This window comes from Capricornis sumatraensis, chromosome 15, assembly GCF_032405125.1.
Source record: "Capricornis sumatraensis isolate serow.1 chromosome 15, serow.2, whole genome shotgun sequence".
Lineage (NCBI taxonomy): Eukaryota > Metazoa > Chordata > Mammalia > Artiodactyla > Bovidae > Capricornis > Capricornis sumatraensis.
Window position 1 is genome coordinate 80636887 of NC_091083.1, and position 20357 is coordinate 80657243.

The following is a 20357-nucleotide window of genomic DNA, read 5'->3' on the forward strand; positions in this document are numbered from 1 at the left end:
CGCACTTTCGGTTTCCCGGCTCCTCAGACACGGGGCGGGGCGAGGGGCCGGCCGGCAGGAAGACGGGGGGAGGAGGAGGAGGAGGAGGAGGTGGCCAGGGCGCCGAGCGAGGGGCCAGGCCCTGGCACAGCCGGCACCCCCCGCCCTGAGGCCCGTCAGGGGCGGGCGGATGCGCGGGCGTCGCCTCAGCTACCCCAGGCGCCTGGGCAGGAAGGCTCGGGCGGGCGCCGCTGAAGGGAGGGGACTGCGGGGGGCGGGTTAACAGCACCCAAGACCGTTGTAGGCTTCAGCCGTCCCCAAAGGAGCGGGGACCCGGCGCAAGGCTCGGTGCCTGTGAAGCGCAACATGGCGACAAGGCCGACGGCACCCGGAGGCCTAGTAGGTACTGAGAACGGGCGAGGCTAAAGCGGCTTGGACGACCATTAAGACCTCTTACGTCTGGGCGGCGCGGAGACTACATTTCCCAGAGGGCCTCGCGCGGCGCGGGCTTGGCGGGGGCGGGGAAAAGGAAGCGCCTCGGAGCCAGTGCGCAGGCGTGAGAGTCCCGCTGGCTACTTAAGGGAGGCTCGCTCGCTGTTCTTCCTTTCGCGTCTGCGGCGCTCTCTTTTCTTTGTGGTGTGCTGTCTCTTCCTCATCCGATGTCGTCTCAACCCTGGAATCAGAATTTGCTACTGTACGTGGTGAGTAGAAACCTCGCTTCTACATCTTTGCGCCTCCTTTTCCCTCTTTGTGCCGTCGCCTCTCCTGGTGGTCCCCTCTCCTTTGACTGAATAGGTCTAAGCGTCGTTGGGGAGATGAATGAGAGCTGAAGAAACCTAGGGTTCCTCGGCCGGTGTAAATGATGAACTCACTTTTTTCCCCATCAGATCGACCATGTTGATGTCTTTGAATACTTGCCAGTTAATTCTGATAACACCGGCCTCAAAAGGCGGTGCCCTGTTCTCTTCTGACTGGAAAGATGGCGACTGACGACCTTTCTTTGTTGGTTTGCAGATTTGCGTGATCAGACGCTACAGAATGAATCTTGGCGGAGGGGTCCCTGCTGGGGCTCCAAGGGAACCACGTGTCGACAGGCATAACCTTCAGCTTCCTGACGTCTGGAGTAAGCACGTTTTTCTTTTTTTTGGCCTGTTGCAGGAATTTGTGCTCTGAGGAACCTCTTGGTTTGCTAGGCCGCCTTGCAGGGGAACAAAAGAGAGTAAGGGTAACTAATAAGCATATTTTAGTTACTCGGTTTTCTTGAGGTATTCTGAATTCGTTTTATTATAATTCACAAAAACATATGTATTAGAGACATTTCAAACTAGGATAAGTGAATCGGTGTTAATTTTTAAATGCTCCTTATGCCACATACTCAGATGCCCGTTGCTTCCCTTTTTTAGTAATAAACAGCTTTTTGTACTTAAATTTCCAAATGGGTGCATACTGTGATACATTGCTTTTCTAAGGAAGGCCAAATGTTTCTTTTGACCATGTTAGTCTAATTTCAAAATGCCACCCTAATGCTGGGATGAATGCTCTGAAATGAAGTTTTCCTTAGACCTTGCTGTGTTAGAAGTGATGACATGTTGCGTTCAAGTATGATGATATCCTGACACAGTCAAAACGCTGCAGTCACTTAAGTAAAAGCCAACCATTTTCCCACAGCTCTTGCCAGCCATGCTGGTCTCTATCAGATATTAACTACAGAAAGCCGGGTGTTTGCCTTGTAGAGTCCAAGAGCTTCCTGCTGGCAATAATGATGACTGAACTTTTTTCCCCGACAGATCGACCATGTTGATCTAACTTCTCTAAGCCAGTTTCTGTCTGATATGCCAACTTGAGCAGCTCTTCTGTCCCTCACTGCTTTTGCATCTAGCTGACTTACAGGTCATGTTTCAAATGTTTTCATCTCAGGCTCACTGTTGGCAGCAAACAGGCATTGAATGGACCGTGATGGATCCAGGACTGGGAGAGAATTTGTAAGTCATATCTATTTAACTGCTTTTTTTTTTGAAGGGGTTATCCCCCTACGTTCTACTTTTCTGTGACTCAAGTATGGCCATTGCAGCTGATGACTTGACTTTTTTCCCCATCAGATCGACCCTGTTGATCCAACTGAACTATTAGCCAGTTTTGTCTGATGCGTTGGCCTCAAAGATAACTATTTGTTTTCTGTTTACCACTGACTTTCTGTGTTTTTTTTTTTTTTTTTTAGTGGGAATTGGACATCATTCAAATCATTTATCTTTGCTTTCTCTTACTTTCCTACAGGACCAGAGCCCTGTGTACATCAGGGCCTACATAGGTTGATTGCTGCCTGATTTCAGTTTGGTTCAGTTCTGTAATAGGTAAGATTTTTGTAAATTTTTGTCCCCTAGGTGTTAACCCCTTGGTAAAATGATAACTGAATGTGTTGCAGGTAGAGAAGTGTTGGGTTTGCCCACTTGGGAGTGACTTGGGGACCAGTTGCAAGTTGGGTTCCAAGTTACCTTTTTAAGTTCCAAATGGCTTATAATTCATTATGAAAGATTGAATTCTTAACAGTTAGTTGGATGCCAACCTTAATACATTACTCCATGTGCCTCTTAAACATGGCGGACAGACTCCTCTGTCCAGTGGCAAAGGAGTCAACTACTGCCTTGCATCATCACAGTGAGCAGATCGAGACAGTTTTTTACCTTCTACCTCTCTTCTTAAACATAACACTTTGTATGCCTGCTTATCCCCTTTACCTTCAGATGCCTCCATTTGTCCCTAAAGTATCCTTTGCATTTATTTCATGCAGAATGTTGAGTAGAATCAATATTTGGCATATCAGGAACAATATTGACTTTGATGGGCAGACCCCAGGCTGGAAGCCTCCCTCCTTGGTCTGGTAACTAACTGTACATCATCCTAGTTCCTGAAGTCTAGATATTCCGACATCCCAAACAGCCATTTGGATCCTAATGAAGTACTGATTGTGATGTATCTTTCTTTTTAAGGAATTTCAGCTGTGGAGTCAGAATGCAAGGCCTCTTGAGAAAGATGTACATTTACTTCTGAGAAAGCATGAAGATTTGTGTTGTTGTGTAACCTGAGTGTCCAGAGGTAAAAAGCTTGTGGGTGTTTTGAAAAATGTAGTGTTATATTAAATTTTGGTTATTAAGGTTTTAACTTTGTAGCCTTCCTGTCTGGAGAAATAAAATCCTTTAAATGAAAATGCTGTTCTCTTGAGTCATTAGACCTTGAACCAAATGATACTGAGTTAAAAGGTGGATCCCACACTCTACATGACTTGTTGACATCCACTGATAGTTCCCTTCCTCTCTTAACCTCCTAACCTTGATGAAACAAGCTAGCAAAAATTAAGAGAGACCTCCAACCAATAAGGGAATAAGGGCTGCCTGGTGGCTCAGGCAGTGAAGACTGCAGTTCAGGAGACCTGATTTCAATCCCTAGGTTGGGGAGATCTGGAGAAGAATGACAACCTACTCTGGTATCCTTGACTGGAGAATTCCATGGACAGCATCCTTGTGTGCTGCTGAACAAAGATTTTAGTCTTGGTTTTTTAATCTGTACTGCACTGCCTGTGGGATCATAGTTCCCACTTAGAACAGCTGCAGCAGAAACAGTTTTCTTTTTTTGAAGCACAGAAAGTGTTGGACACAGCCCCCACCAGGCTCTGTCCATGAAATGCTTTAGACAGAAATACTGTCAGTTCAGTTGCTCAGTCATGTCTGGACTCTGTGACCCCAGCACGCCTAGCTTCCCTGTCTATCACCAACTCCTGGAGCTTGCTCAAACTCATGTCCATTGAGTCGGTGATGCCATCAGATCCTCTCATGCTCTGTTGCTCCCTTCTGCCTTCAATCTCCCAGCATCAGCGTCTTTTCCAATGAGCATCAAGTAGCTAAAGTATTGGAGTTTCGCTTCAGCATCAGTTCTTCCAATGAATATTCAGGGTTGATTTCCTTCAGGGTTGACTGGTTTGATCTTGCGGTCCAAGGGAATCTCAGAGTCTTCTCCAACACCACATTTCAAACGTATCAATTTGGTGCTCAGCTTTATAGTCAACTCACATCCATGCATGACTGCTGAAAAAACCATACCATTGATTAGACGGATAGTCTAAAGGGTGGTCATACCCTTCTCCCGGGTGACTTCCTGCCCCAAGGATAATCTAGGTCTCCCACATCGCAGGCAGATTCTTTACTGTTGGAGCAACCATCTATTCTCTCTATGCTGTGAGTACTCTTCCCATCTGTCCTCTCCCCACCTTACATGGTAACTGGTGGAGTCAATGGCCTGGGCTATCTTCCTCACTGTAACCTCTGACCTCATCTCTTTTCCTTCTTTTTCAGCCATATGAGATCTCTTAACTGTCCTTCAGGTTCATTCCAATCTGGAATGACCAGCCCTAGCCCCTGCATGTTTCCCTCCGTTTATTCAAACACCACCTATGGGGACCTGTAGTAAACAATCCCCGCCACTTTCTGTTCCCTTATGTTTTTTTACTGTGTAACAAATAGTGCCAATGCATATACAGTATGCATACATTATATGTAGCACATACATCATCTGTCTCCCTGCGTTAGACCATGACCACGTCGAAAGCAACTTCCACTCCTTTGTGGCCCCTCCATGGCACGTGGCAGTGCCTGGCCCAAGGTAGGTCACTCTAAATGTTAAACGAATGCCTTGTGGGACTGCTAAGGCCCTTGACCTGCACACTTGTTACTCATTACAACAGCCTTGTGAGGAGAGAACTACCATGATCCCCAGTCTAATTGCATGGATGAGGAAATTGAGGCTCAGAGAGCTCCCCAAATCTGTGTGAGACAGAATCAGGTCACACACCCTGACTTAAAATTTGACTCCTTTTCTGTCTATAACTTACTGCCTTTTACCATAACAAGTATTTCCTGTTTTTCGCATCCCCTACAGTTTCTAAAGCTGCTTCTTGCACATAGTAGGTGCTCAGTGAGGCAAAACTGATTAAATGATTCCTTGAAGCATCACTTAACCCGGAAACCTGAAGACATATTGAGTCCACAGAATGTTTCTTAAAATGCACTCACGTGATCCATTCTGTAACTATTCATCAGGTATCTACCACATGTCGGGCTCTGTTCTAGGTGCTACAGATACAGTAGTGAAAAAAAAATCCTTGCCTGCATGGGACATGACATTGCTAGTAGGGGGAGGAACAGTAAAAAATAATGCTCTGTGTTATGATATTTAATAAGTGCAATGGAGAAAACTAAAGTGAGGAAAAGGAATAGAAATGTAAAGTTGCGCATCTGAGTACAGAGCTGAACAAGATCAGGGAGTGAGTGGTTTATCAGTGGGATAGAACAGACCAGTGCAAAGGCTTTGAGGTGAAAACCTGCTTGTTAGAAAGGAGGCCAGTGTGGCTTCTCATGGAAAATTTGGAAGATCTGCTCAGAGTGGGCCCATTTTCTTACCTGATAATTGGCTGTGGCTGAGTAACACGTGTAGGTATGTTTTTATTAGCTCATTTATTTTTGGTTGCTCTGGGTGTTGCTGCAAGCAGGCTTTCTCTAGTTGAGGCGAACAGGGCTGCTCTCTAGGGGTGCACACGATTCTCACCGCAGTGATTTCTTTGTCGGGGAACATGGGTTCCAGGCACAAGGTAATTGTGGTGCCCGGGCTTAGTTGTCCCATGGCATGTGGGCGTGTGGGGTCCCGCGGAGTAGGGATTGAGCCTGTGCCCCTGCATTGGAAGCGTGGAGCCATAGCAAGTGGACCACTAGGGAAGTCCCTGTATGTGTGTTTTTAAGGTCATGCACTTTCTGTTTCCCCACATTGGTGTAGTTCCCTCTTTAATATACTTGCCCTTGTAGTAATAGGGGATGTGGGAATCCCACAGACAGGGGGGTCAGGCAGGCTACAGTCCATGGGATTGAAAAGAGGTGAACACCATTTAGCAACTAAACAGCAAATGGCTAACATTTATTGAGCTCTTACTGTGTGTTAATTAAGTTCTTCACGTGTAATAAAACATTATTCTTCCAACAACCGTATGAGGCAGATTGTATTATTAAATATGTCAGTTGAAGAATCAGTCTCAGAGAGAGAAAACATCTTGTCTAAAGTTACACAGCCTGTAAGTAATAGAGCCAGGATTCAAACCCAGTCGGTCTGGCTCTTGAGTCTATAACCCTTGACTTAATGGCAGCCTCTTACTGAAATGCAGTCTTATAGGTAGGAGCCAATTTCCAGTTCTTACAAGTTCAAATTCTTCTGACTTCCTTGGTGAAACACCTCTGAGGTCAGAAGTGGCCCCGAATGCCTACCAGCCAGGGTTGGAGACATTCGCTTGAGAGCTTCCACGCAGCTTGAATCTCTCTCCTTTGCTATTACTGCTTCTTTGAACTCTGCAGGCAATGTCAGGGTTTAGCTGCTCAAACTTTCTGCATCTTGTCTCCCCAGCTTCAGTCTCACTAAACATTGATGCTCCAGACTCATCCTACCTCTTTGTCCTCTTAGCTGAGGGACCTTGGGCACCTTCTTTACTTCCATAAGCCTCAGTTTCCTCATCTGTGAAATGGGATTCATAACAATACCTGCTTCAGAGAGTTGTAAGCATCAAGAAAATCAGGCCTGTAAAGCACTTACCCCAAGCCTGGCACATAGTACAGACACAATTCTTTTTTTTTTTTTTTTTTTTTAATGCTGTTGCATACATCCCCTCTGTTCTTTTTTTTTTTTTTGATGTGGACCACTTTAAAAATCCTTGTTCAATTTGTTGCAGTATTGTTTCTGTTTTATGTTTTGGCCTTTTGGCTGGAAATATGTGGGATCGTAGTTCCCTGACCAGGGATCAAACCCATACTCTCTTCAGTTCAGTTCAGTTCAGTCGCTCAGTCGTGTCCGACTCTTCACGACCCCATGAATGGCAGCACGCCAGGCCTCCCTGTCCATCACCAACTTCCGGAGTTCACTCAGATTCGTGTCCATCGAGTCAGTGATGCCATCCAGCCATCTCATCCTCTGTCGACCCCTTCTCCTCCTGTCCCCAATCCCTCCCAGCATCAAAGTCTTTTCCAATGAGTCAACTCTTCGCATGAGGTGGCCAAAGTACTGGAGTTTCAGCTTTAGCATCATTCCTTCCAAAGAAATCCCAGGGCTGATCTCCTTCAGGATGGACTGGTTGGATCTCCTTGCAGTCCAAGGGACTCTCAAGAGTCTTCTCCAACACCACAGTTCAAAAGCATCAATTCTTCAGCGCTCAGCCTTCTTCACAGTCTAACTCTCACATCCATACATGACTACTGGAAAAACCATAGCCTTGACTAGACAGACCTTAGTCAGCAAAGTAATGTCTTTGCTTTTCAATATGCTATCTAGGTTGGTCATAACTTTTCTTCCAAGGAGTAAGCGTCCTTTAATTTCATGGCTGCAATCACCGTCTGCAGTGATTTGGGAGCCCCCCAAAATAAAATCTGACACTGTTTCCAATGTTTTCCCATCCATTTCCCATGAAGTGACGGAACCGGATGCCATGATCTTCGTTTTCTGAATGTTGAGCTTCAAGCCAACTTTTTCACTCTCCTCTTTCACTTTCATCAAGAGGTTTTCAGTTCCTCTTTGCTTTCTGCCATAAGGGTGGTGTCATCTGCATATCTGAGATTATTGATATTTCTCCTGGCAATTTTGATTCCAGCTTGTGCTTCTTCCAGTCCAGCGTTTCTCATGATGTACTCTGCATAGAAGTTAAATAAGCAGGGTGACAATATACAGCCTTGACATACTCCTTTTCCTATTTGGAACCAGTCTGTTGTTCCATGTCCAGGTCTAACTGTTGCTTCCTGACCTGCATACAGATTTCTCAAGAGGCAGGTCAGGTGGTCTGGGATTCCCATCTCTCTCAGAATTTTCCACAGTTTATTGTGATCCACACAGTCAAAGGCTTTGGCATAGTCAATAAAGCAGAAATAGATCTGGAACTCTCTTGCTTTTTCCATGATCCAGCGGATGTTGGCAATTTGATCTCTGGTTCCTCTGCCTTTTCTAAAACCAACTTGAACATCAGGAAGTTCACGGTTCACGTATTGCTGAAGCCTGCCTTGGAGAATTTTGAGCATTACTTTACTAGCATGTGAGATGAGTGCAATTGTGTGGTAGTTTGAGCATTCTTTGGCATTGCCTTTCTTTGGGATTGGAATGAAAACTGACCTTTTCCATCCTGTGGCCACTGCTGAGTTTTCCAAATTTGCTGGCATATTAAGTGCAGCACTTTGACAGCATCATCTTTCAGGATTTGAAAGAGCTCCACTGGAATTCCATCACCTCCACTAGCTTTGTTCATAGTGATGCTTTCTAAGGCCAACTTGACTTCACATTCCAAGATGTCTGGCTCTAGATGAGTGATTACACCATCGTGATTATCCGGGTCATGAAGGTCTTTTTTGTACAGTTCTTCTGTGTATTCTTGCCACCTCTTCTTAATATCTTCTGCTTCTGTTAGGTCCATACCATTTCTGTCCTTTATCGAGCCCATCTTTGCATGAAATGTTCCCGTGGGATCTCTAATTTTCTTGAAGAGATCTCTAGTCTTTCCCATTCTGTTCTTTTTCTCTATATCTTTGCATTGATCGCTAAAGAAGGCTTTCTTATCTCTTCTTGATATTCTTTGGAACTCTGAATTCAGATGCTTATATCTTTCCTTTTCTCGTTTGCTTTTCACCTCTCTTCTTTTCACAGCTATTTGTAAGGCCTCCTCAGACAGCCATTTTGCTTTTTGCATTTCTTTTCCATGGGGATGGTCTTGATCCCTGTCTCCTGTACAGTGCCACAAACCTCATTCCATAGTTCATCAGGCACTCTATCTATCAGATCTAGGCCCTTAAATCTATTTCTCACTTCCACTGTATAATCATAAGGGATTTGATTTAAGTCATACCTGAATGGTCTAGCAGTTTTCCCTACTTTCTTCAATTTAAGTCTGAATTTGGTAATAAGGAGTTCATGATCTGAGCCACAGTCAGCTCCTGGTCTTGTTTTTGCTGACTGTATAGAGCTTCTCCATCTTTGACTGCAAAGTATATAATCAATCTGATTTTGGTGTTGACCATCTGGTGATGTCCATGTGTAGAGTCTTCTCTTGTGTTGTTGGAAGAGGGTGTTTGCTATGACCAGTGAATTTTCTTGGCAAAACTCTGTTAGTCTTTGCCCTGTTTCATTCCACATTCCAAGGCCAAATTTGCCTGTTACTCCAGGTATCTCTTGACTTCCTACTTTTGCATTCCAGTCCCCTATAATGAAAAGGACATCTTTTTTGGGTATTAGTTCTAAAAGGTCTTGTAGGTCTTCATAAAACAGTTCAGCTTCTTCAGCGTTACTGGTTGGGGCATAGACTTGGATTACCATGATATTGAATGGTTTGCCTTGGAGATGAACAGAGATCATTCTGTCGTTTTTGAGATTGCATCCAAGTACTACATTTCGGACTCTTTTGTTGACTATGATGGCAACTCCATTTCCTCTGAGGGATTCCTGCCCACAGTAGTAGATATAATGGTCATCTGAGTTAAATTCACCCATTCCAGTCCATTTTAGTTTGCTGATTCCTAGAATGTCGATGTTCACTCTTGCCATCTCCTGTTTGACCACTTCCAATTTGCCTTGACTCATGGACCTGACATTCCAGGTTCCTATGCAATACTGCTCTTTACAGCATCGGACCTTGCTTCTATCACCAGTCACATCCACAGCTGGGTATTGTTTTTGCTTTGGCTCCATCCCTTCATTCTTTCTGGAATTTATTTCTCCACTGATCTCCAGTAGCATACTGGGCACCTACTGACCTGGGGAGTTCCTTTTTCAGTATCCTATCATTTTGCCTTTTCATACTGTTCATGGGGTTCTCAAGGCAAGAATACTGAAGTGGTTTGCCATTCCCTTCTCCAGTGGACCACATTCTGTCAGACCTCTCCACCATGACCCGCCCATCTTGGGTTGCCCTGCAGGAATGGCTTAGTTTCAGTGAGTTAGACAAGGCTGTGGTCCTAGTGTGATTATATTGACTAGTTTTCTGTGAGTATGGTTTCAGTGTGTCTGCCCGCTGATGCCCTGTTGCCACACCTACCATCTTACTTGGGTTTCTCTTACCTTGGGCGTGGGGTATCTCTTCATGGCTGCTCCAGCAAAGCACAGCCGCTGCTCCTTACCTTGGATGAGGGGTATCTCCTCACCACTGCCCTTCCTGACCTTCAACGTGGGATGGCTCCTCTAGGCCCTCCTGTGCCCGCGCAGCCACTGCTCCTTGGATATGGGGTTGCTCCTCCCGGCCACTGCCCCTGGCCTCAGACAGACAAAGCCTTAGCCACTGAGCTGTCAGGGAAGTCCTGAAACATAATTCATATCTAGTGAATAAAATCTTCCTGCCACACTGAGATGGAAGAAGATCTATGTTCGAGAGATGGAAGAAGTGAGCTCATTGAGTGCTTACCATGTGTGACACTGTGTTAATTATTTTCTCTTTAATCCATACCCCACCCTGGTTTACTACCATCCTGTTTTATCCCTAAAACACCTACAAGATGGCAGAGTAGAAGGATGTGCACTCATCTTCTGCAAGAACTCCGAAATTACAACTTGCTGCTGAAAACCATCCACAGGAGAATGTTGGATCCCACCAAAAAAAGATATCCCACGTCCAAGGACAAAGGAGAAGCCCCAGCAAGATGGTAAGGGGACGAAATTGCATTTAGAATCAAACCTCATATCCAGCAGAGATGCTCAGAGGGCTCAAACAAAACCTTGTGTACACCAGGAAACCCCACACTGAGCCAGACCTGCCTTTGAGTGTAGAGCGTCTCCTGCGGAGGTGTGGGCCAACAGTGGCCTGCCGCAGGGGCAGGGGCTCTGGGTGCAGCAGACCTGGGTATGGCATAAGCCTTCTTGGAGGAGGTCACCATTAACCCACCATAGAGCTGCCAGAACTTACACAGGTCTGGGGAAACAGACTGTTGCAGGGCACAAACAAAACCTTGTGTGCACCAGGACCCAAGAGAAAGGAGCAGTGACCCCACAAGGGACTGACTCAGACTTGCCTGGGAGTGTCCAGGAGTCTCCAGTGGAAGTGTGGGTTGGTGGTGGCCTGCTGCAGGGTCGGGGACACTGAGTGCAACAGTGCATCATGGGACCTTTTGAAGGAGGTCACCATTATCTTCATTACCTCCACCATAGTTTGGCCTCAGGTCAGACGACAGGGAGGGAACATAGCCCTGCCCATCAACAAAAAATTAAAGATATACTGAGCATGGCCCCACTCATCAGAACAAGACCCAGTTTCCCCCACTGGAGTCAGTCTCTCCCATCAGGAAGCTTCCATAAGCCTCTTCTCCTTACCCATCAGAGGGCAGACAGAAGGCAAACCACAATCACAGAAAACTAATCAAACACATCACATGGACCACAGCCTTGTCTAACAAAGAAATTATGAGCCATACCGTGTAGGGCCACCCAAGATGGACGGGTCATGGTGGAGAGTTCTGGCAAAACGTGGTCCACTGGAGAAGGGAATGGCAAACCACTTCAGTATTCTTGCCTTGAGAGCCCCAGGAACAGTATGAAAAGGCAGAAAGATAGGACAATGAAAGAGGAGCTCCCCAGGTCGGTAGGTGCCCAATACACTACTGGAGAGCAGCGGAGAAATAACTCCAGAAAGAATGAAGGGATGAAGCCAAAGCAAAAACGATGCCCAATTGTGGATGTGACGGGTGATGGAAGTAAGGTCCAATGCTGTAAAGAACAACATTGCATAGGAACCTGGGATGTTAGGTCCATGAATCAAGGCAAATTGGAAGTGGTCAAACAAGAGATGGCAAGAGTGAACGTTGATATTTTAGGAATCAGTGAACTAAAATGGACTGGAATGGGTGAATTTAACTCAGATGACCATTATATTTACTACTGTGGGCAGGAATCCCTTAAAAGAAATGGTGTAGCCCTCATGGTCAACAAAAGAGTCCGAAATGCAGTACTTGGATGCAGTCTCAAAAACAATAGAATGATCTCTGTTCATTTCAAGGCAAATCATTCAATATCACAGTAATTTAAGTCTATGGCCCAACCAGTAATGCTGAAAAAGCTGAAACTGAATGGTTCTATGAAGACCTACAAGACCTTTTAGAACTAACACTCAAAAAAAATGTCCTTTTCATTATAGGGGACTGGAATGCAAAAGTAGGAAGTCAAGAGATACCTGGAGTAACAGGCAAATTTGGCCTTGGAATGCAGAGTGAAGCAGGGCAAAGGCTAATAGAGTTTTGCCAAGAGAACTCACTAGTCATAGCAAACACTCTCTTCCAACAACACAAGAGAAGACTCTACACATGGACATCACCAGATGGTCAACACTGAAATCAGATTGATTATATTTTTGCTGTCAAAGATGGAGAAGCTCTATACAGTTAACAAAAACAAGACCAGGAGCTGACTGTGGCTCAGATCATGAACTCCTTATTGCCAAATTCAGACTTAAATTGAAGAAAGTAGGGAAAACCACTAGACCATTCAGGTATGACCTAAATCAAATCCCTTATGATTATACAGTGGAAGTGAGAAATAGATTCAAGGGATTAGATTTCATAGACAGAGTGCCTGAAGAACTATGGATGGAAGTTCATGACATTGTACAGGAGGCAGGCATCAAGACCATCCCCATGGAAAAGAAATGCAAAAAGGCAAAATGGTTGTCTGAGGAGGCCTTACAAATAGCCAGAAAAGAAAAGCTAAAGGCAAAGGAGAAAAGGAGAGATATACCCATTTGAATGCAGAGTTCCAAAGAATAGCAAGGAGAGATAAGAAAGCCTTCCTCAGTGATCAATGCAAAGAAATAGAGGAGAACAATAGACTGGGAAAGACTAGAGATCTCTTCAAGATAATCAGAGATACCAAGGAAACATTGCTTGCAAAGATGGGTACAATAAAAGACAGAAATGGTATGGACCTAACAGAAGCAGAACATATTAAGTAGAGGTGGCAAGAATACACAGAACTGTACAAAAAAGATCTTCATGACCAAGATAATCACGATGGTGTGATCACTCATTTAGAGCCAGACTTCACACTGGAATGTGAAGTCAAGTGGGCCTTAGAAAGCATCACTACGAACAAAGCTAGTGGAGGTGATGGAATTCCAGTAGAGCTATTTCAAATCCTGAAAGATGATACTGTGAAAGTGCTGCACTCAATATGCCAGCAAATTTGGAAAACTCAGCAGTGGCCACAGGACTGGAAAAGGTCCGTTTCCATTCCAATCCCAAAGAAAGGCAATGCCAAAGAACATCCAAGCTACTGCACAATTTCACTCATCTCACACACTAGCAAAGTAATGCTCAAAATTTTCCAAGCCAGGCTTCAATAGTACATGAACTGTGAGCTTCCGGATGTTCAAGCTGGATTTAGAAAAGGCATAGGGAACAGAGATCAAATTGCCAACATCTGTTGGATCATGGAAAAAGCAAGAGAGTTCCAGAAAAACATCTACTTCTGCTTTATTGACTATGCCAAAGCCTTTGACTATCTGGATCACAATAAACTGTGGAAAGTTCTTTAAGAATTTTATGATGGGAATACCAGACCACCTTACCTGCCTCCTGAGAAATCTGTATGCAGGTCAAGAAGCAACAGTTAGAACTGGACATGGAACAACAGACTGGTTCCATATCAGGAAAGGAGTTCACTAAGGCTGTATATTGTCAACCCTGCTTATTTAACTTATATGCAGAGTACATCATGTGAAATGCCAGGCTGGATGAAGCACAAGCTGGAATCAAGATTGCCAGGAGAAATATCAATAACCTCAGATACACAGATGACACCACCGTTATGGCAGAAAGCAAAGAACTAAAGAACCTCTTAATGAAAGTGAAAGAGGAGAGTGAAAAAGTTGGCTTAAAACTCAACATTCCGAAAACGAAGATCATGGCATCCGGTCCCATCACTTCATAGCAAATAGATGGGGAAACAGTGGAAACAGTGACAGACTTTGTTTTGGGGGCTCCAAGATCATTGCAGATGGTGACTGCAGCCATGAAATTAAAAGACGCTTGCTCCTTGGAAGAAAAGCTATGACCAACCTAAAGAGACATCACTTTGCCAACAAAGGTCCATCTAGTCAAAGCTATTATTTTTCCAGTGGTCATGTATGGATGTGAGAGTTGGACTATAAAGAAAGCTGAGCGCCGAAGAATTGATGCTTTTGAACTGTGGTGTTGAAGACTCTTGAGAGTCCCTGGGACAGCAAGGAGATCCAGCCAGTCCATCCTAAAGGAAATCAGTCCTGAATATTCATTGGAAGGACTGATGCTGAAGCTGAAACTCCAATATTTTGGCCACCTGATGTGAAGAACCGACTCACTGGAAAAGATCCCGATGCTGGGGACGATTGAAGGCAGGAGAAGGGGACGACAGAGAATGAGATGGTTGGATGGCATCATCGATTCGATGGACATGAGTTTGAGCAAGTTCCAGGAGTTGGTGATGGACAGGGAGGCCTGGCGTCCTGCAGTCCATGGGGTAGCAAAGAGTTGGACACGACTGAGTGACTGAACTGAACTGATTTTATCCCTTCCAGAACTTGCAGGTCCAGCCTGTGTCTGCAGGGGGCGCTGTGCACACACATTTCTCCAACATGAGCGCGAAGCCTCGGTTAGGAGGAGGGAAGATGGCTCAGGAGAGCCAGGTGGTTGGGCCAGCTTTTCAGATTCTGCAGCCAGCACTGTGGGGAACCTGAGAAAAATCGAGCTCCCCAGGCCTAAAGCTCGGGCTACTGATCTTGTGACCACCACTCATTGTGTAACAAACCAACCAAAACCGAATTTGCCCATGATCCTTTCAATTTAACATTATCGGTAATTAATTTTCACTCTTCTACATTCCCTTCTGTTCTCTTTATGTTACTATAGTGGGGAAGCTGCTACCAGCATGGCCGGAGCTTCCAGTTTTTAAAGAAAGCCAGAAATCCTTAAAATGTTGGCTACTGATTCCAATTTTATCAACGGTGAAGACTGAACAATTCACATTCGTGAGCCTCATAGAGCCTGGAGGCCACCAGTGTGAGACTTCTGGAATTTGAGCTGTGACCCTTTCAGCACCATCCCTGTCATTCCTGGGCCAGAAAAACACACAATGCCCAGTTGCATTTGAATTTCTGGTAACAGATAATTTTAACAATGTCCTAAATATTGCCTGGGACACACACTAAAAAATTGTTACTTATCTGAACTTCCAGTGTGTACTTGGGTGTTTTGTATTTTTATTTGCTAAATCTGGCAACCTTGTTGTAGAGAGCATCTGGCCTGGGATGATATATCTGTTCTTTAAGGAACCCTAGATGGACTTCGTACCTTCTGAGTAACTTTTGTATCTGTGCCGACTTGAACTTTCCTCCTGGGTTATTTGCGGGGAAATGGTGGCTTATGGAATCTCCCGATAGTTTATAGTTTACCTTCAGTGCCTGGATGGGTAGAATTGGCAGGTCCTACAGTCCCCTAAGCTGATTCCTGATCCATTTCTCCTGAGGTCCCAATGTTGATTAATTGCAGGTCCGTTTAGAAGGCAACTGTCTTTTCTTTTATCTGTAAGTCATGGCAGAAACAGGCCATCTTGGGCTTATTTTTGTCTGTGGCTTTTTCAAAAAGAGAGAAAAGGAGACATCTGGATCCTCTCACTTGGCAGGCTCATTTAAACAAATGGTCCTTTTGCTAAAACAGACTGGCACCGTGGAGCCAGTTTGCAGGTGGGAGGATTTGGGATGAGGGTGGTCCTGGTGGGTAAGAGCATTTTTCTCTTTCTCGTGTTAAAATGGTGGCATGTGCAGCCTGGGATTTCGTCATCACTTTGGCCGCTGCCCATTTTTACAGCTAGAGGAGCTACCTACTGAGTGTGGTGGTATTTATCATCAAACATGCTAGGCTGCCTCAAATATTTCACTGCCCCACTGTTCGGTCAAATCCAAACCTTCCTCTCTAAGCTCCATTTCTCTCTGCATAGCGGGCGGATTCTTTACTATCTGAGCCACCAGGGAAGTCTCCCATGTTTCCCTACTTGAATCATAACAGTAATAGCACAATAATTGCAATGCCATTTGTTGAAATTTCTTACCAGCCTCCTTGCCAGGTCCTTTCCATATTTGAAATAACTTATTCCTTAAAAAAAATTTTTTTTTATTCTTCAGGGGCAATAATATTACTATCCTGACTCCACAGATTAGGAAACCGAGGTTCAGAGAGGGCTAGTGACTTCCCTAAGTCACACAGTTAGTAAATGGTTCTGCCGGTGCCTTTCCTTGCTCATCCAGGTCCCCCCTCACCCTAGTCTGCCTTCCTTAGTGTACCTGGAGCAGGGACTCATCAGCATCAGCTCGGAGCCCCATGGTCCTCCTCAGGAGACGGGATGGGGCTGCAGAGTCAACCTGAGTTGTGCGTTCCCCTGGCTCCCCGCTGTCTGGGCACCTCTCCAGATGTTCTTCTACCTGACTCTCCCTCTGGGCTCTGATGCATCTTCCCTGGCCCTCTCAGATGTAGCGGGAAGCCCTCTATTCCAGCCCCAAGGTTTTGCACTAGCTTCTGTGGTTGCCTTATATCCTATGAACATCACTGTGTTCTTGAATTACACTCTGCTGGAAGTTATTCTCTTTCCAAAGGGCCAGAACCAGTAGAGGAGCAGAGCTGGGATCCGAACCCAAGGACTCCAAAATAACCTCTTTGCTCATGGCCTCCTAGAACTACTTGCTCCTTGCTCCTAGCAGGCATGGGGTTTTCATTCAGGCTTGGATCACGACCTAGTCTCATGCCTATTCCTTTTCTCCAACAATTATAGGAGATGTTGTAAAATGCCTTTTCTGTGCCTGCTACTGTACGCCTGAGTGCTCGGTCACATTCAGCTTTTTGCAACGCTGTGGACTGTAGCCCACCAGGCTCTTCGGTCTTTGGGGTTTTCCAGGCTAGAGTCTAGGAGTGGGTTTCCATTTCCTACTCCAAGGGACCTTCCTGACCCAGGGATTTTTGTTGCATCTCCTGGATTGGCAGGTGGGTTCTTTACCACTGAGCTACCTGGGAAGCCTGTTAGTGTATGGGTGTGCATGCTAAGTCACTTCAGTTGTGTCTGACTCTTTGCGACCCTATGGACTGTAGCCCATGAGGCTCCTTGGTCCATGGGGATTCTCCAGGCAAAAATACTGGAGAGGGTTGCCATGCCCTCCTCCAGGGGATCTTCCCAACCCAGGGATAAAACCCATGTCTCTTATGTCTTCTGCACTGGCAGGCAGGTTCTTAACCACTAGCGCCACCTGGGAAGCCACATGCTAGTGTATGGGCCCTATTAAAAATAAATCAAAAACAACGTTGGCTTGACATGACTTGTTCTTAGCGAAGACTTGCACCTTCACCCTCAGCCTACCCCCAAGTGCTTAATGAGAATCATTTAAAGCAGTGCTTCCTGAACATTCCCTAAGTGGAGAAGCATTGAGTGGGGCTAAAGGAGTGGCAAGAAGGATAACTGTCCCTTAGTCTCTGCCCTAAAACAATTCACAGCCATGCCACCAAATACCTGATTAATTTTTCAGGCTAGAATTTTATAGGGGTTGAGAACAAGCTCCTCTACCTGTGGTTTCCAGACTCTAGCCTCACATTTGGAAACAGGGACACACAGATGTTTTTTAAATTTAAATTTTAAATTCAGATGGGATATACACTCAAATATATTCTGATTTAAAAAATTTTTACTATGCAGAATGAGCTATTGATAACATAAAACAACCTAGATTCATCTTTAGGGCATTATATTTACTGACAAAAGTCAATTTCAAAAGGTTACACATGTGCGATTGTGGATATAATATTCTTGAAATGACCAAATTATAGAATAGGAGAATAGATTAGTGGTTGCCTATGTAGAGGGATTGGGGAGAAGCGTGCAAACATAAATGGATAGTGTCAGGTAATTCCTTTGTGTTTTATATCTCTGTCTCTTTTTTAAATTTAGCCATGTGGCATGTGGGATCTCGGTTCCCCAACTAGGGATCGAACCCACAACCCCTGCATTGTAAGATGGAGTCTTAACCACTGGACCGCCAGAAAAATGTCTATGTTCTGTATCTTGATTGTGATGGTGTTTACACAAAACGAATCTATACATGGGATAAAATTACATATAATTATATATGCCTGTGTATACAGGCACAAATAAATGTGTAAAAAAATGGTGACGACAGAAAGAGGTAATATAGTTAACTGTTGCTGTTTAGTCGTTAAGTTGTGTCCAACTCTTTTCAAACCCATGGACTGTAGCCCACCAGGCTCCTCTGTCCATGGAATTTCCCAGGCAAGAATACTGGAATGGGTTGGGTTGCCATTTCCTTCTCCAGGGGATCTTTCTGACCCAGGGATGGAGCTGGCATCTTCTGCACTGGCAGGCGGATTCCTTACCACTGAGCCATCTGGGAAGCCTCAGTCTAATTAATAATATTGCATTAAAGTCAATTCCCTGGATTTTATGTTGCATTACATTATATAGGATATCATTCTTAAGGGAAGGTGGGTGAAGGATACATGATAGTTTGGGCATTATGTTTCTGCTTCCTATGAGTCTAAATTTCAATATAAAAAATTAAAACATTTCATTGTTACCAGCACAGAATAAGCGCATTGTAGAAAGTCAAATATAGAACAAAAATAAACATGATATTCACATAAATCCGACTACACTGTTAAGCCTTATTGTATATCTTTCTAGATCTTTTTCTATGTGTTTATAAATAGTATATGTATTTTGGAGGAATCTGTTTTTTAAAATGCAATTATTTAAGAGTAGTTTTAGCTTTACAACAAAATTGAAAGCAGAGGACAGACATTTTCCCACATATCTCCCTGCCCCTGCACGTGTAAATTCTCCCTCATTGTCAACATGCGTGCATACATGCTCAGTCGTGTCCAGCTCTTTTCGACCCCATGGACTCTGGCCTACCGGGCTGCTCTGTCCATGGGATTCTCCAGGCAAGAATACTGGAGTGGGTTGCCATTTCCTTCTCCAGGGGATTTTCCCAACCGAGGGATCGAACCAGGGTCTCCCACATTGCAGGCAGATTCTTTACCATCTGAGTCACCAGGGAAGCCCAAGATTACTGGAGTGGATAGCCTATCCCTTCGCCAGGGAATCTTCCCAACCCAGGAATCGAACCGGGGTCTCCTGCATTGCAGGCAGATTCTTTACCAGCTGAGCTACCAGGAAAGCCCCTAATGACATATATCAATCATTATATATAACATAATAAAGATTATTTTCACTAAAAATCTTCTGTGCTTTGCCTGTTTATGTCCCTCCTTACCCCTGGCAACCACTGATCTTTTTATTATCTCCATGTTTTTGCCTGTTCCAGAATAGCATATAGCCAGAATCACACAGTATGTTGCATACATACAGTTAGTATCGTACAGTAGCTCTTTCTAGCAGTAGAAGACTGGCTTCTTTCACTACTTGGCGATAGTAATATGCATTTAAAGTTCCTCCATGTCTTTTCATGACCTGGTAGTTCATTTCTTTATAGCTCTGTAGAGTACTCCCTTGTTGGAATGTACCATATTTTATTTATCCATTTTTCTAATGAAAGACATCTTGGTTGCTTCCTAGTTTTGGCAATTATGAATAAAACTTCTATTGCTATCTTTGTGCAGATTTTTTTGTGTGAACAGAAGCTTTCAGCTCTTTGGGAGAATAATCATATGGTCAGAGTGTATTTAGTTTTGTAAGAAACTTGCAAAGTGCCTTACCATTTTTCACGTCCACCAACAATGTATGACGGTACCTTGCTGGAATTTGGTGTTGTCAGTATTTCAGATTTTGACCATTCTAATAGGTGTGAAGTGGTATCTCATTGTTATTTTAATTTTCACATATCCTGATGACCTATGATGTAGAAGATCTCTTAATAAACCTGTTAGTCAACTGTATGAATCTGTATTTTCTTTCTTCAATGTTGTGTTACATAATTTAAAAATGGCATAAAAGATGATTCTTAGGCAACAGAAGTAAAAATAGATACATTGGACTACATCAAAGTTAAGAACCCTGTTCAAAGGACACAACCTACAGAGAGAAAAGGTAAGCTATAGAATAGGAGAAAATATTTGCAAATCATATATCTGATAAGAGGTTAACAGCCAGAGTATATAAAGAACTCCTATAACTCAACAACAACAAAATAACCTGATTAAAAATAGGTAAAGGACTTGAATAGACATTTCTTCAAAGCAGATACACGAGTGGCCAAAAGTACACAAAGAGATGCCCAACATTACTAATCATTCAGTTCAGTTCAGTTCAGTTGCTCAGGCGTGTCGGACTCTGCGACCCCATGAATC

General features: G+C 44.3%; 1 long non-coding RNA gene and 3 other non-coding genes across 4 annotated transcripts; all 4 read left to right on the forward strand.

Annotated features, from left to right (window-relative positions):
- Nucleotides 1-288: 288 nt before the first annotated feature.
- Nucleotides 289-3164, forward strand: LOC138091443 (uncharacterized). The gene is made up of 5 exons (XR_011145934.1): nucleotides 289-680; nucleotides 994-1102; nucleotides 1897-1961; nucleotides 2254-2330; nucleotides 2967-3164. It is a non-coding gene; the product is annotated as an uncharacterized lncRNA (long non-coding RNA).
- On the forward strand, nucleotides 829-920 carry LOC138091924 (small nucleolar SNORD12/SNORD106). Its single transcript, XR_011145956.1, has one exon. It is a non-coding gene; the product is annotated as a small nucleolar SNORD12/SNORD106 (small nucleolar RNA).
- Nucleotides 1729-1819, forward strand: LOC138091926 (small nucleolar SNORD12/SNORD106). Its single transcript, XR_011145958.1, has one exon. It is a non-coding gene; the product is annotated as a small nucleolar SNORD12/SNORD106 (small nucleolar RNA).
- On the forward strand, nucleotides 2041-2132 carry LOC138091925 (small nucleolar SNORD12/SNORD106). The gene has a single exon (XR_011145957.1). It is a non-coding gene; the product is annotated as a small nucleolar SNORD12/SNORD106 (small nucleolar RNA).
- Nucleotides 3165-20357: the final 17193 nt, after the last annotated feature.